Raw genomic sequence first — 13803 nt, forward strand, 5'->3', positions numbered from 1 at the left:
GTAACAGTTAAGGAATGACTCTAGCTTCAGAACCTTAACCCCTTATACCCATCATCCTCTGCCCACATGTAACCCTGGCTTCAATACTCCCATCATCCTCTACCCACATATAACCCTGGCATCAATACTCCCATCATCTACCTACATATAACCCTGGCTTCAATACTCCCATCCTCTACCCACATATAACCCTGGCATCAATACTCCCATCATCCTCTACCCACATATAACCCTGGCATCAATACTACCATCCTCTACCTACATATAACCCTGGCTTCAATACTCCCATCCTCTACCCACATATAACCCTGGCATCAATACTCCCATCATCCTCTACCCACATATAACCCTGGCATCAATACTCCCATCCTCTACCCACATATAACCCTGGCATCAATACTCCCATCATCCTCTACCCACATATAACCCTGGCATCAATACTCCCATCCTTTGTCCACATATAGCTAGGGCCGAAACAACTAATCGAATATGAAATTAATCGATTACTATTTTCATAATCGATTAATCGGCCAGTAACATAATGGAGTTAAAAAAAAAACTAAAATTAGCCCTTTATAGTACAAAAAGAGCAAATAATCGCTACTGTAAATATTACTGTCACAGTTCCACAATAAAAAAATGAACCCCTTACAGTAGCAATTATCTGTTTGTTCTTTTTTTTTTTTTGTACTACAAAGGGCTAATTTTAGTTTTTTTGACAACATTATGTTACTAAACCTCTCAGGCCTGGGTCACACCTCTGTGTTTTTTGGTGCTTTTTGCAGAAACACACTACAGTTCATTTACATAGTTTCCTATGGGACCCGTTCACATCAAAGCTTTTTCCAGCTGTTGCGTATTTGCAACAACAAAAAAGTCCCTTTTTCCAGCTAACGCAAAACTGTGCTTTTTTTGGTTCAATGTACTTCAATGGAGAAGTTGCAGAAAAGCATGTAATAAGTTTTTGTAGCAATTTGTGTATTTTAATCTGCCCAACAACAAATTGGCCATGAAAAAAGCAAAAACGCAAATCGGCGCAAAATCAAAAAGCACTGCAAAAACAGATCAAAAGCAAACTGCATAGGTGTGTACCGAGCCTTATGCTGGCCACACGGATCAATTTTCCGACGAGAATATCCATACGAAAAATCTTTGTACATTCGCTGAATGAAAGAATGTTGTTTGAAATTTTCACTTGCTTTTAACATTCTGTTTTTAAAATGTTTGTAAATTCTGAATGAAAATCACATACACTGTCTGAGAATTCCTTTCACCAAGACGTTGTTTATTATTTCTTAATTTTCTCATCACTGTGGTTTAAAATGAATGTCGATTTGACCCCACTAACGATTAGACTTTTTTTGAAGGAAGACATTGTTTTTGTATGGCCAGCATATAATAATATATTACAGTTCTGATTTGAAAACAGTCTAACTTTTTTTTTTCTTTAAATAAAAAAATGTGATCTCCGAGTCTGATGATATTTACCAGATTCAACCTCCTAACTGTATATACAGTATATCTCTTCTGTCTGTTATTCTCAGAGTGGATTAGAGATTTCTCTCCCTAACCATTTTTCTTGAAACTTTACATATTAACAGAATTTTACTTTTTTTTTAAGGTGATTAACCGATTACTCAAAACAATAATCGGCCAACTAATCCATTATGAAAATATATAATCCTGGCATCAATATAACATTCTCTGCCCACATATAACCCTGGCATCACTAATTCCATTGTTTACCCACATATATCTCTGGCATCAATACTCCCATCCTCTACCCACATAAAACCATGGCTCAGATAAACCGATCCTATGCTCACAAACAATTTTGGCACAGATAAATCTATTCTCTGCCCACATACAACGCTTGCAGTCATAAATCTTTCTGCTGCCCACTTACAACCCTGGCAATAATAAACCTAATCTCTGCCTACATATAACCCTGGCAAGAATAAACCTATCCTCTGCCTACTTAAAACCCTGGCACTGTTAAACACATTCTATGCCCTCATGTAGCCCTGGCATTAATATACCATCCTCTAGCCACATATAACCCTGGCATCATACCATTCTCTGCCCATATATAACCCTGGTATCAATATACATTTTTATGCCCACATATAACCCTGGCATCAATCCCATCCTCTGCCCACATATAACCCTAACACAGATAAACCCATCCTATGCCCACAAACAATTTTGGCACTGATAAATCTAGTCTTTACCCACATACGCTTGCAGCCAAAAGCCTTCTACTGCCCTCTTACAACCCTGGCAAGAATAATCCTAATCTCTGCCTACATATAACCCTGGCAAGAATAAACCTATCCTCTGCCTACATATAACCCTGGCAAGAATAAACCTATCCTCTGCCTACACATAACCCTGGCAAGAATAAGCCTAATCTCTGCCTACATATAACCCTGGCAATAATAAACCTAATCTCTGCCTACATATAACCCTGGCAAGAATAAGCCTAATCTCTGCCTACATATAACCCTGGCAAGAATAAACCTATCCTCTGCCTACATATAACCCTGGCAAGAATAAGCCTAATCTCTGCCTACATATAACCCTGGCAAGAATAAGCCTAATCTCTGCCTACATATAACCCTGGCAAGAATAAACCTATCCTCTGCCTACATATAACCCTGGCAAGAATAAACCTAATCTCTGCCTACATATTACTCTGGCACTGATAAACCCATCCTCTGCCCTCATATAGCCCTGGCAACAAAAAACCAAAGCCAGAGTTGTATGTGAGCAGCGGAAGGATTTTTTAGTGCCAGGGTTGAATGTGGGTACCCTGCTGTCTGTAGTGCTATCAGGCTGTGTTACTTTACATCAAGCCTTGAAGTGATTATAGACCCTTCCATATACCCAGGGAAGTGACTGGCCTCAGATCATACACAGAGAGGAAACATATCATCATAAGGTGTTTGCCGTTCATCTGCATCCCTCTCTTCTCTACAGTCATTCAAAGTGCTAAATTCATAAACTGTCAGAAAAAACGGAGAGCTGAAGTTACACACTGCAGAGCTCAGTGAGGAGAGCTCTCACTGTCAGGCTCAGCTCTGTTCCTATGAGCAAGGTTTACAATCGCTTTAAAGGATAAGTTCACTTTCAGGAATATGTTACTTGTTCCACGTGGTACTTGCTCCTACAGCTTTCCCCCGACCCCTCCCTGTGACAGCAGGCAAGGGATCTTCTCCCCGCACCCACTATCACAATCTGAAAAGAGCGTAGCCTTACTGGGTTCCGCCCTCACGGCCGCATCATTCATTCACAGTTTTCTTAATGAAAAGACTACGAGGGTGCTGGTGAGCGTTGTTGTTAGAGGTCGACTGATATTTGGCATTTTTTAATTAATCGGCCGATTGTTCTGATAAAAAAGGTAGATTTAAAACTTCAGTGCGACTTGCAATTGACTTCTGTAATAGAAGTCTTCCCGTGGCAGCCTGCCAAGTCTGAGAAAAGAAGCAAAGAGATACAATGTTTATACTTATCAATGGACTGAACTCCATGGCCCAGATTCACGTAGATAGGCGTAAATATAAGCAGGCATAGCGTATCGTAGTTACGCTACGCCGCCGCAACTTAGAGGCAAGTGCTGTATTCACAAAGCACTTGCGTCTAAAGTTACGGCAGCGTAGCGTAAATGTGCCGGCGTAAGCGCGCCTAAATCAAATGAGGAACAGGGGGGCGTGTTTTATGTAAACTAAGCATGACCCCACGTAAATGACGCTTTTTTCGAACGTCAAACGCTCAGTATCACGTCAAATTTTCAAATTAAATTACGCCCGCTCAATGCCTAGACGACGTGAACGTAACTTACGCAAAGCCCTATTCGCGAACGTTTTACGTATAACGACGGAAAATTCGCCGCTGTCCTGATGTCCATACTTAACATTGCGTACGCCTCACTATAGCAGGGGTAACTTTACGCCGGTCCGACGCCTTATGCAAACGACGCATATAGATACGCCGGGCGCACGTACGTTTGTGAATCGGCGTATCTACCTAATTTGCATATTCTGCGTGTAAATCTACGGAAGCGCCACCTAGCGGCCAGCGTAAATGTGCAACTAGGATACGACGGCGTAAGAGACTTACCGTACGTCAGTCGTATCTAAGCAAAAATCTGGTGTATCTTGCTTTCTGGATACAGAAAAAAGATACACCGCCGCATCCTAGAAGTTACGCGGCGTATCAATAGATACGCCGACGTAACTTCTTTGTGGATCTGGCCCCATGTGTAGGAGTTCTCTGGTTAACCATTTAAAGACTAAATCTTTTCTGACACATTGCTTACAAGTAAAAATCCTGTATTTTCTTCTAGAAAATCACGTAAAACCCCCAAACATTTTATATATATTTTTTAGCAGAGACTCTAGGGAATAAAATAGCGGTTGTTGCAATATTTTTTGTCACATGGCATTTGCGGTCTTTCAAACACTTTTTTTGGGGTGAAAAATACACTTTAATGAATAAAAAAAAAACTAAACCGTAAAGTTAGCCCATTTGTTTTTCTTCCAAAAGTTTTGATTACCTGTTTTTGTGTATTTAAGATATCGTTTTTTTTTTTTTTTTATCTAAATTATACATACAAGTGAACTGATTGGCGATTTGTTTAATAAATGTTTAAATGAAAGACATTTTCTGTATCACTTATTACTTAAAGAGGAAGTAAACCCTCGTCCAAAAATCCTCCAAAAAATTATCTGCAAAACAAAGGCATAATCAGCTAGTATGCATAGCATATTAGCTGATTATGTATTACTTGCCTCAGATTGAAGCCCCCGCAGCGGTCCACGTCTCCCCCTCTGGCCGCCGACATGTCATCCCGGAGTTACTTCCGGGTATCGCGGCTCCAGCGATGTGATTTGCCGGAGCCGCGATGACGTTCCTTAGTGTATTCTATTGTGATTTTATTAACACTTGCTGTTCAAACCCTGAAAAAGGGAAAGGCATTTTTTTCCCCAGAAGCATATTGGCTGTGTCTGTTCTTAACCATTAACCCTTTTGCCTCCGGGTCCGTACGTCGTCTGTACGGACCTAACAGCGGGGGGTTGGTGTGGGGTATTGCACACAATCCGGTGACAGGCAGACTCCTGAAGTTTGATGCTATTTCACATGCGCACAACATTTTTAGGTTTGGCATGTTGGGTATCTATTTACTCGGTGCAACCTAGAGCTGCACGATTCTGGCCAAAATGAGAATCGCAATTGTTTTGCCTAGAATAACGATCACAATTCTCGAGGTGTAAAATCTTTCACATTGGCCCAATTTTTTTTTTGTATAACTACTATTTTTTTTTTTTTATTCTTTAAAGTGTAATTTTTCCCAAAATACAGTGTGACATAAAATATTGTAACAACCACCATTTTATTCTATAGGTTCTCTACAAAAAAATAAATATATGGGGGTTCCAAGTAATTTTCTAATAAAAAAAAAAAATATTTTAACTTGAAACCAACAAATGTCAAAAAAAGTTTTAGTGGTTTCCTTATTTACACACCAAAGTGTATTCCTTTGATCTAAAGGACAAGTTTTTACAATGTTTATACTTGGCTGCTAAAGAATGTTCTGATACTTGGCTGACTGTCCGGCTTGTTTTCCTTTCTTTTGACGGTGTCTTGTCGATCTAGTTCCCCTATCGATATTGGTTCCCTGCTTCACTGCGCAGACGAAGCCCACAGAAATATCAGAACCTCGGACGGCATCCAGGTTCATTCCTTAAAGCGGAGGTTCACCCGTACATAACACTTTTTCCCCTTAGCTTCATGCTCGTTTTGTCTAGGGGAATCGGCTAGTTTTAAAATATGACCTGTACTTACCGTTTACGAGATGCATCTTCTCCGCCGCTTCCGGGTATGGGCTGCGGGACTGGGCTACCCTTCTTGATTGACAGTCTTCCGAGAGGCTTCCGACAGTCGCATCCATCGCGTCACGATTTTCCGAAAGTAGCCGAACGTCGGTGCGCAGGCGCAGTATAGAGCCGCATCGACGTTCGGCTTCTTTCGGCTACGAGTGACGCGATGGATGCGACCGTCGGAAGCCTCTCGGAAGACTGTCAATCAAGAAGGAACGCCCGCTCCCGAAGACCCATACCCGGAAGCCGACGGAGAAGATGCATCTCGAAAACGGTAAGTACGGCTCATATTTTAAAACAAATAGCCGATTCCCCTAGACAAAACGAGCATGCATCTAAGGGGAAAAGAGAAAAAAAAAACGAATTGGGTGAACTCCCGCTTTAACATCCCCGTGGATTGCAGGATGTTAAAAAAAGAGCCAGGAGGCCGAGCGCAGCGAGCCGTCCGAGCGAAGCGAGGACATGAGGCTGCCTGCCCACTTACAGCAAATTCCACGTCGCCCTGGACCTCTTGCTACAGCTGCTCAGGTTCGGTGATTTCCGTCGGCTCGGATTGCGCCTGCGCAGTCAAGAGGGGAACCATATCGGCAGATCAACGGCTGTCGGCTTCAGCAAGAAAGATCGGAAAATATTTTGTCACGTTCGCAAGGGGGAAAAAAATCGCGATAACGATTCTTAACGATTAATCGGCAGCTCTAGTGCAACCTCATCTTTTATATTTAAAAAAATTATTTGGGTATTTTGTTGCTTTTGTTTGCGCTAAAATTCATGTTGGTGTCTTTTTTTTTTTTTTTTTACATTTGTGGTAATATTGTGTGACAAAAAAAAAAATGGAATTACCACTATTTTATTATCTAGGTTATTTGCTTTCAGAAAATATATAATATTTGTGGGTTTTGTGTAATCGTCAGGCCTAAAACAATTTAAATTTATGCAAAACAACAACAAAAAAAAATGCAAAAATGGCACTGGCAGTGAAAGGGTTAAAAGTTTCATAAGTCCTTTTGTAGCAGGGGTTCCTCAGTACAAATCCAGGAATCTTTGTATGTTGACAAAAGATGGGATTATCAGTTCCGGCTTTGTTGGCAAAGGTTTTTAGGTGCCTGGATAGTATGTAAGCAGCAGAAAGCTTTATAGCTGCCTGGTTGTATGTGGGTAGAGAGGTATTTTGGTGCTGAAAAATTCATTATGTGGGCAGATGATAGGTTTATTGGTGCCAGCCTTTTCTGTCACATATATACTGCTCTGCTGCCCGCATACAACCCTGGCACCTATAAACAAAACCCAGGGCTGAATGTGGGCAAGAGAAAGATTCATTGGCGCCAGGGCTGTATGCCAACAGAGGATGGGTTTGTAGGTGCCCCAGGGTTGTATGCTGGCAGAGGATGGGTTTGTAGGTGCCCCAGGGTTGTATGCTGGCAGAGGATGGGTTCGTAGCTGCTCCAGGGTTGTATGCTGGCAGAGGATGGGTTTGTAGGTGCTCCAGGGTTGTATGCTGGCACAGGATGGGTTTGTAGGTGCCCCAGGGTTGTATGCTGGCAGAGGATGGGTTTGTAGGTGCCAGGGTTGTATGCTGGCAGAGGATGGGTTTGTAGGTGCCAGAGTTGTATGCTGGCAGAGGATGGGTTTGGAGGTACCAAGGTTGTATGCTGGCAGAGGATGGGTTTGGAGGTGCCAGGGTTGTATGCTGGCAGAGGATGGGTTTGGAGGTGCCAGGGTTGTATGTTAGAGGATTGTGTGTAGGCACTGGATGATTTTTAGGTGCAAGGGTTGTATGTGGGCAATGGATGGGTTTATAGATGCCAAGGTTGTATGTGGTAGAGGATGGGTAAATTTACACCAATATTTTTAGTGTCACATGTGGCCAGAGAGTTGACATCGTTTTTCTTTGACTTGTTTGTATAAAATTGTTACACTGAGCAAACATTGATTATGATGAGTGTGATAGCTTTTTGAGCACCCCTTGCACTGACTCTTTCAAATCACGTCAGGCCAGTTTGTGTGCGGTATTTTGTAGTCCAGCAAAGTAATAAAAAAAGTTCCCAGGCTACTAGAACAACAGTTTTGGCTAGAGATAATTAAACTCCACTCTGCTGCTGAAATATGCTACCACACCAATGTTATAACTACTAACACCTCATTCACACTAAAAGTGGACTTTTATGTAGAGAAAAAAAAAAAACCTTAGATTGTAACTATATTCTGACAGCGGAGGTGTGACATAATCACGGCAAAATTAAATGACACCCAAACAGTGTTTCGCAGCAAATTTTAGTGCAATTCTGAACCAAGTCGAGTCTGCCTGGGATTCCAAATCGCTAAGTGTGAACAAGGTCTTACTACTTTAACCACTTGCCGATCGCACTATTGCAGAATGACCACTACAGTGGGGCCAGCTAGTTCTGGGGCACTGTCATATGATGGCGTGATATGATCACGCCTGCTGCAGGGTGTGGACGGGGCGAAGCCGCGGCCTCAATTACCGGCGGGGACGGGCGCCAGGTCACAATTTCTTGTCGCAAATGTGACCTGGCGCCTGGATTTTGTCAAGCCCTGCTTCAATGGAATGCAATACTGCATGCAGCCAGAGGCGAGGGGCGCTGGAAAGCCTCGGAAACGGCCGACACCTCGGAAACACTTAGTTCCCAAGATTTGTCGAGGTTTAACCACTTAACCCCTGGACCATATTGCTGCCCAAAGACCAGAGCACTTTTTGAGATTCGGGACTGCGTCGCTTTAACTGACAATTGTGCGACGTGGCTCCCAAACAAAATTGGCGTCCTTTTTTTCCCACAAATAGAGCTTTCTTTTGGTGGTATTTGATCACCTCTGCAGTTTTTATTTCTTTCTCGTACATCACGGGACACAGAGCGGCATATTCATTACTATGTGGGTTATATGGAGTACCTTCAGGTGATGGACACTGGCAATCTCAAACAGGAAGTGCCCCTCCCTATATAACCCCCTCCCATAGGAGGAGTACCTCAGTTTTTTCGCCAGTGTCTTAGGTGTTGGTCATGGAATAGCTTGTCTCTACATCCTTGGGATCAAGGCAGGCTAACCGGATCTGTCCAAGGTGCCTCAGAGCCAAAGTGGACAGTACCCGGGCCCCTAGCTAGGGGGTTTTGCCCATAATGCTTCTCTTTCAGAGAGCTGGATCCTGGGCCCAGGACTTAGAACCCTTTGGGGTGCCTAAAGTCCCTGTTTGCCAGGATGCTATATGGGCCCAGGACAGTGGCTCCTTCATAGGAACCCAGGGCCTGAAGGTCTAGACGCCACCCACGGAGATGGGGGAAGATTGGACCACTTGCTGTGCAAGGTCCTGCGGCATGGAGCAGGTAAGAAAGGGGGGGTCTGCGGAACTTGGTTCGGCAGCAGGCTCTCCAGGGGGGATCTTTTGGGGGAGTTTGCCTGAGTATGCTCTTGCATTGGCAGTCTGGGGCCACTATGTCTGTGTAAGACAGGATGGTCTGTGTTTTTACTCCCCATATGTGTGATCTCCCTGGTCTATGTGTTGCAGGTTCTATCTGGCTGGGCGCTAGGTGGGGTATTAGTGTGTGCCTACTCTTTACCCTGAACTAGGGAGGTGTCTGCGCCTACCTGAAGGTTCTTACCTGGCCGGGTGCTGTGCGGATGTTTCCTCTGTGTCTTGTCTTCTCTCCTGCGTCCCTGCAGCATGCTGCTTCCACCATGGCCCCCCCCGTGACACGGGCACGCGGGCGCGTGCACAGCGATTTATAAAAAAAAAAAAAAAGACGAAATTCGCGCCGTTTTTAAGAGGGGGGGGCGGGACGTTGGATCTCATAAGAGGAAGGGGCGGCCCTTCCTCTGTGCTGTATTGGCTCAGTTCATTTCTGAGCTCAGGAGAGGAGGACACAGAGCGGCAGCATGCAAGCCTGATGCACAGTGGCACCCGGTGGCGCAAGGGAGTATTGCAGTTCTGACAAACAGAACCAGCTTTTCAATCTAGCCTAAACATTTCCTTACAGCAGGTGGATTCTTGCAATTTCTCTTGTGGGGAGACAATGTGATTCCGTAGAAAAAGGGAAAAAAGGGACTCCGGATCCAAAAAATCCTAAAAAAAAAAAAAAAAAAAAAATAGGGAACACATATTGGTCTCCCCATTGGGTTTTTTGGGCATTAGTTGTTACTACTGTCCCCTTAAAACCGCATAGTTTTTTCTCCTACCTACATCAGTCAGTTGTTGTAAGTAGGGGTGCCTCGGTATTGTACCATGGCTTCCAAAGCATCAGGATCAGGGGAAATGGCAAGAGGTGCCAGAGGACAAAGGGGTTCCCCCTCAGATTCTGAAGGTTTGAGTCGGGATATGCCTGTACTCTCCCCACAAATTATTCCAGTAGTGGGTGCCTTGGTTGAGCCATTAGGGGGATCTGGTGTTGAGGCTAGTTCAGATCCACCCAACCCTGTGTTTGTCACAGAGGAAATGCTAGCCCTTTCCTTGGGGGGACTAGAGAAGAGATTGGCAACTATGATAGTCAATTCCATGTCGGGCAAGAAGCGGACTAGGTCTCCATCACCGGGGGGTGTACCCCCAGATGCTGAGGTTCTCTCCCTCGGAGAATTAGAAGCTCAGGAAAATCATTCCCAGGACCATGAGGGTTCAGGGGATGAGGAGTCTACTTATGAGGAGCCAGTCTCGACCTCCCATGCAGAGAGCTTGTGGATTCAGTCATTAACAGACATGGTCCGCTTGGCATTCAAGTTGCCCTTACCGGAGCCTCAGGCTGCGGCGGTATCATCCTTAGGTTCATTGAAAGCGCCTTTGAGCAGCGCTGTTTTTCCGGTCCATCCTCTTTTAGAGGAACTGATTTTTCAGGATTGGATACAACCAGATAGGATCTTTTTACCACCTAAAAGATTTTCCACCATCTACCCTATGGAAGAAAAATTTTCCAAGAGGTGGGCTCTCCCAGCTGTGGATGCCGCCATCTCTTGTGTAAACAAATCTTTAACTTGCCCGGTGGAAAACATACAGATGTTTAAAGAACCGGTGGATAAGCGTTTTGAGACACTTTTAAAGGCATCCTTTGCTACGGCAGGTGCAGTAATACAGCCAGCAGTGGCTGCTATTGGGGTTTGTCAAGCGTTAACAGACCAGACAAAACAGATGCTTAAAGACATTCCTGCCCAACAGGCAGAAGAGTTATCGGATATTCCTAGAGCCCTGTGCTTTGCGGTGGATGCTATAAAAGACTCCATTCAGCAGGCGTCTCGTTTGTCACTATTTTTAGTACACATGAGAAGGCTCTTATGGTTGAAGAACTGGGCGGCTGAGCCCAGTTCTTCTGCTTCTGCTTCTGGCAGGTTTTCCCTTCCATGGAGGTCGACTCTTCGGAGAGGATCTAGATAAATATATTCAGACTATATCGAGTGGCAAAAGTACCCTTTTACCGGTCAAAAAGAAGTTTCGGGGACCTGCGTTTAAAAGGCAGCTCTCCCCTGTTCCGGGGCCCTCCAATTCCAGGCAGTATCGACGGCCTCCTGCGAGATCAAACTTTAACAATAAGTCGCAGGGACAGGCCTCTGGGGGCAAGAAGCAGTGGTATCGTAAGCCAGCAAAGCCAGCCCCTAAGTCTGCCTTATGAAAGGGCGCCCCCACCCACAAAGGTGGGGGGAAGGCTTCGTCTTTTTGCGGAGGTTTGGGAAGCCGATATCCCCGACAGATGGGTCCGGTCTTCCGTGGCCACAGGCTACAGATTAGAGTTTGTAAAGTTTCCTCCACCTCATTATCAGGAGTCAAGGGTACCGAGCGATCCAACAAAAGAGGCCTCTTTACTGGCGGCGTTGGATCATCTGCTTTGCCAGGGCGTGATAGTAGAAGTACCAGCCCAAGAGCAAGGGCTAGGGTTCTACTCCAATCTGTTTACCGTTCCAAAGCCCAATGGCGATGTCAGGCCAATTTTGGACCTAAAGGGTTTAAACGTTTACCTAAGGGTTCGTTCTTTCCGGATGGAATCTGTTCGGTCAGCAGCCGCCGCACTCCAGAAGGACGACTTTCTGGCGTCCATAGACATAAAGGATGCTTACCTTCATGTGCCAATTTTTCAGCCACATCAAAGATTTCTCCGCTTTACAGTGGCCCAGCGTCATTTCCAATTTGTGGCACTCCCTTTCGGGCTGGCTACGGCCCCCCGGGTATTCACAAAGGTCCTAGCTCCGATCCTAGCCAACCTAAGGGTCCAAGGGGTCACGGTCCTAGCCTACCTGGACGACCTCCTAGTCATAGATCACTTGTCTCCTTGCCTGGAACGAGCAGTGGCCCTCACGGTTCAGTACCTCGAGAGGTTCGGTTGGATCCTAAACCGAGAAAAATCAGCATTCCAACCCACAAGACGGTTGGAATACCTCGGCATGACGTTAGACACAGAACAGCAAAGAGTGTTCCTGCCTCTAGTAAAGGTCGAGGCCATCAAAGACTTGATCCATCTGGTTCTAAGCAAAAAAGAACCAACTATTCGCCTAGGTATGCGACTACTAGGCAAGCTAGTGGCCACGTTCGAGGCGGTACCTTACGCTCAAAGCCACACTCGCATCCTACAGGCAGCCATTCTGTCAGCATGGAGCAAGAGGCCACAGGCCTTGGAATTTCCTTTGCCACTCTCATCAAGAGTCCGGCAAAGTCTGTGCTGGTGGTTAAATCCTCAGAATCTACTGAAGGGAAAATCTTTCAGCCCCGTGGCCTGGAAGATAGTGACCACAGATGCCAGCCTGAGGGGCTGGGGAGCGATCTTGGATGGTTGCACTCGCCAAGGTACTTGGGCACAGGCGGAGAGGCAGTTACCCATCAATATCTTGGAGCTCAGAGCTGCTCGGCTAGCCCTCGAGGCTTGGGCAGCCAAATTGCAGGGGTTCCCGGTGAGGATACAGTCGGACAATGCCACAGCTGTGGCATATATAAACCACCAAGGGGGAACCAAGAGTCAGGCAGCTCAGAGAGAGGTGAGCTTGATTTTCCAGTGGGCAGAAGCTCATGTGCCCTGCATATCGGCAATGTTCATTCCCGGGGTGGACAACCTGCAGGCAGACTTCTTGAGTCGTCAGACTCTGTCGCCAGGGGAATGGTCTCACTCTCTGCATCCGCAAATTTTTCAGATAATCTGCCAGAGGTGGGGAATGCCGGACGTGGATATCATGGCATCGAGATTCAACAAGAAGCTAGACAGGTTCATGTCCCGGACACGGGACCCTATGGCCTGCGGAGCCGATGCGTTGGTTTGCCCTTGGCATCAGTTCAAACTTCTTTATGCCTTTCCCCCGCTACGGTTGCTACCCCGCCTGTTACGCAGGATCAGGGTGGAGCACAAACCAGTCATCCTGGTAGCTCCAGCATGGCCCAGAAGGGCATGGTACTCACTAATCCTAAAGATGTCAGTGGGAGATCCTTGGACGCTTCCTCTACGGCCAGACCTACTCTCGCAAGGCCCGATCCTCCACCCTGCATTACGGCATCTAAATTTGACGGCCTGGCGGCTGAATCCCTGATTCTCAGGGGTAGAGGGCTGTCTAAGCAGGTAATCTCTACCCTGATCAGGGCTAGAAAGCCGGTTTCCAGGGTGATTTATTAAAGGGTCTGGAAGGCCTACGTAGGCTGGTGTGAGTCCAAGAAATGGCTTTCCCGCAAGTATACCATTGATCGAGTGTTAAGTTTTCTCCAGCTATGAGTGGATAAAGGCCTGGCATTAAGCACAATCAAAGGACAGATTTCAGCTTTGTCAGTGTGGTTTCAGAGGCCGCTGGCCACCCACTCGCTGGTTAAGACCTTCATTCAGGGGGTCTTACGTATTAATCCTCCGGTGAAGTCGCCACTTTGTCCGTGGGACTTGAATCTTGTTCTGTCAACTCTACAGAAACAACCTTTTGAGCCGTTGGCTGAAGTTCCTTTGGTGTTACTAACAAGGAAGTT

The 13803-nt window shown here is 45.6% G+C and overlaps 1 protein-coding gene across 2 annotated transcripts in view; it reads left to right on the plus strand.

Annotated features, from left to right (window-relative positions):
- CBX1 (chromobox 1) overlaps positions 1–13803 on the plus strand; it is a 68049-nt gene that overhangs the window by 1460 nt on the left and 52786 nt on the right. The gene's annotated exons all lie outside the window — the stretch shown is intronic.

Source organism: Rana temporaria, chromosome 12, assembly GCF_905171775.1.
Source record: "Rana temporaria chromosome 12, aRanTem1.1, whole genome shotgun sequence".
Classification (NCBI taxonomy): Eukaryota; Metazoa; Chordata; class Amphibia; order Anura; family Ranidae; genus Rana; species Rana temporaria.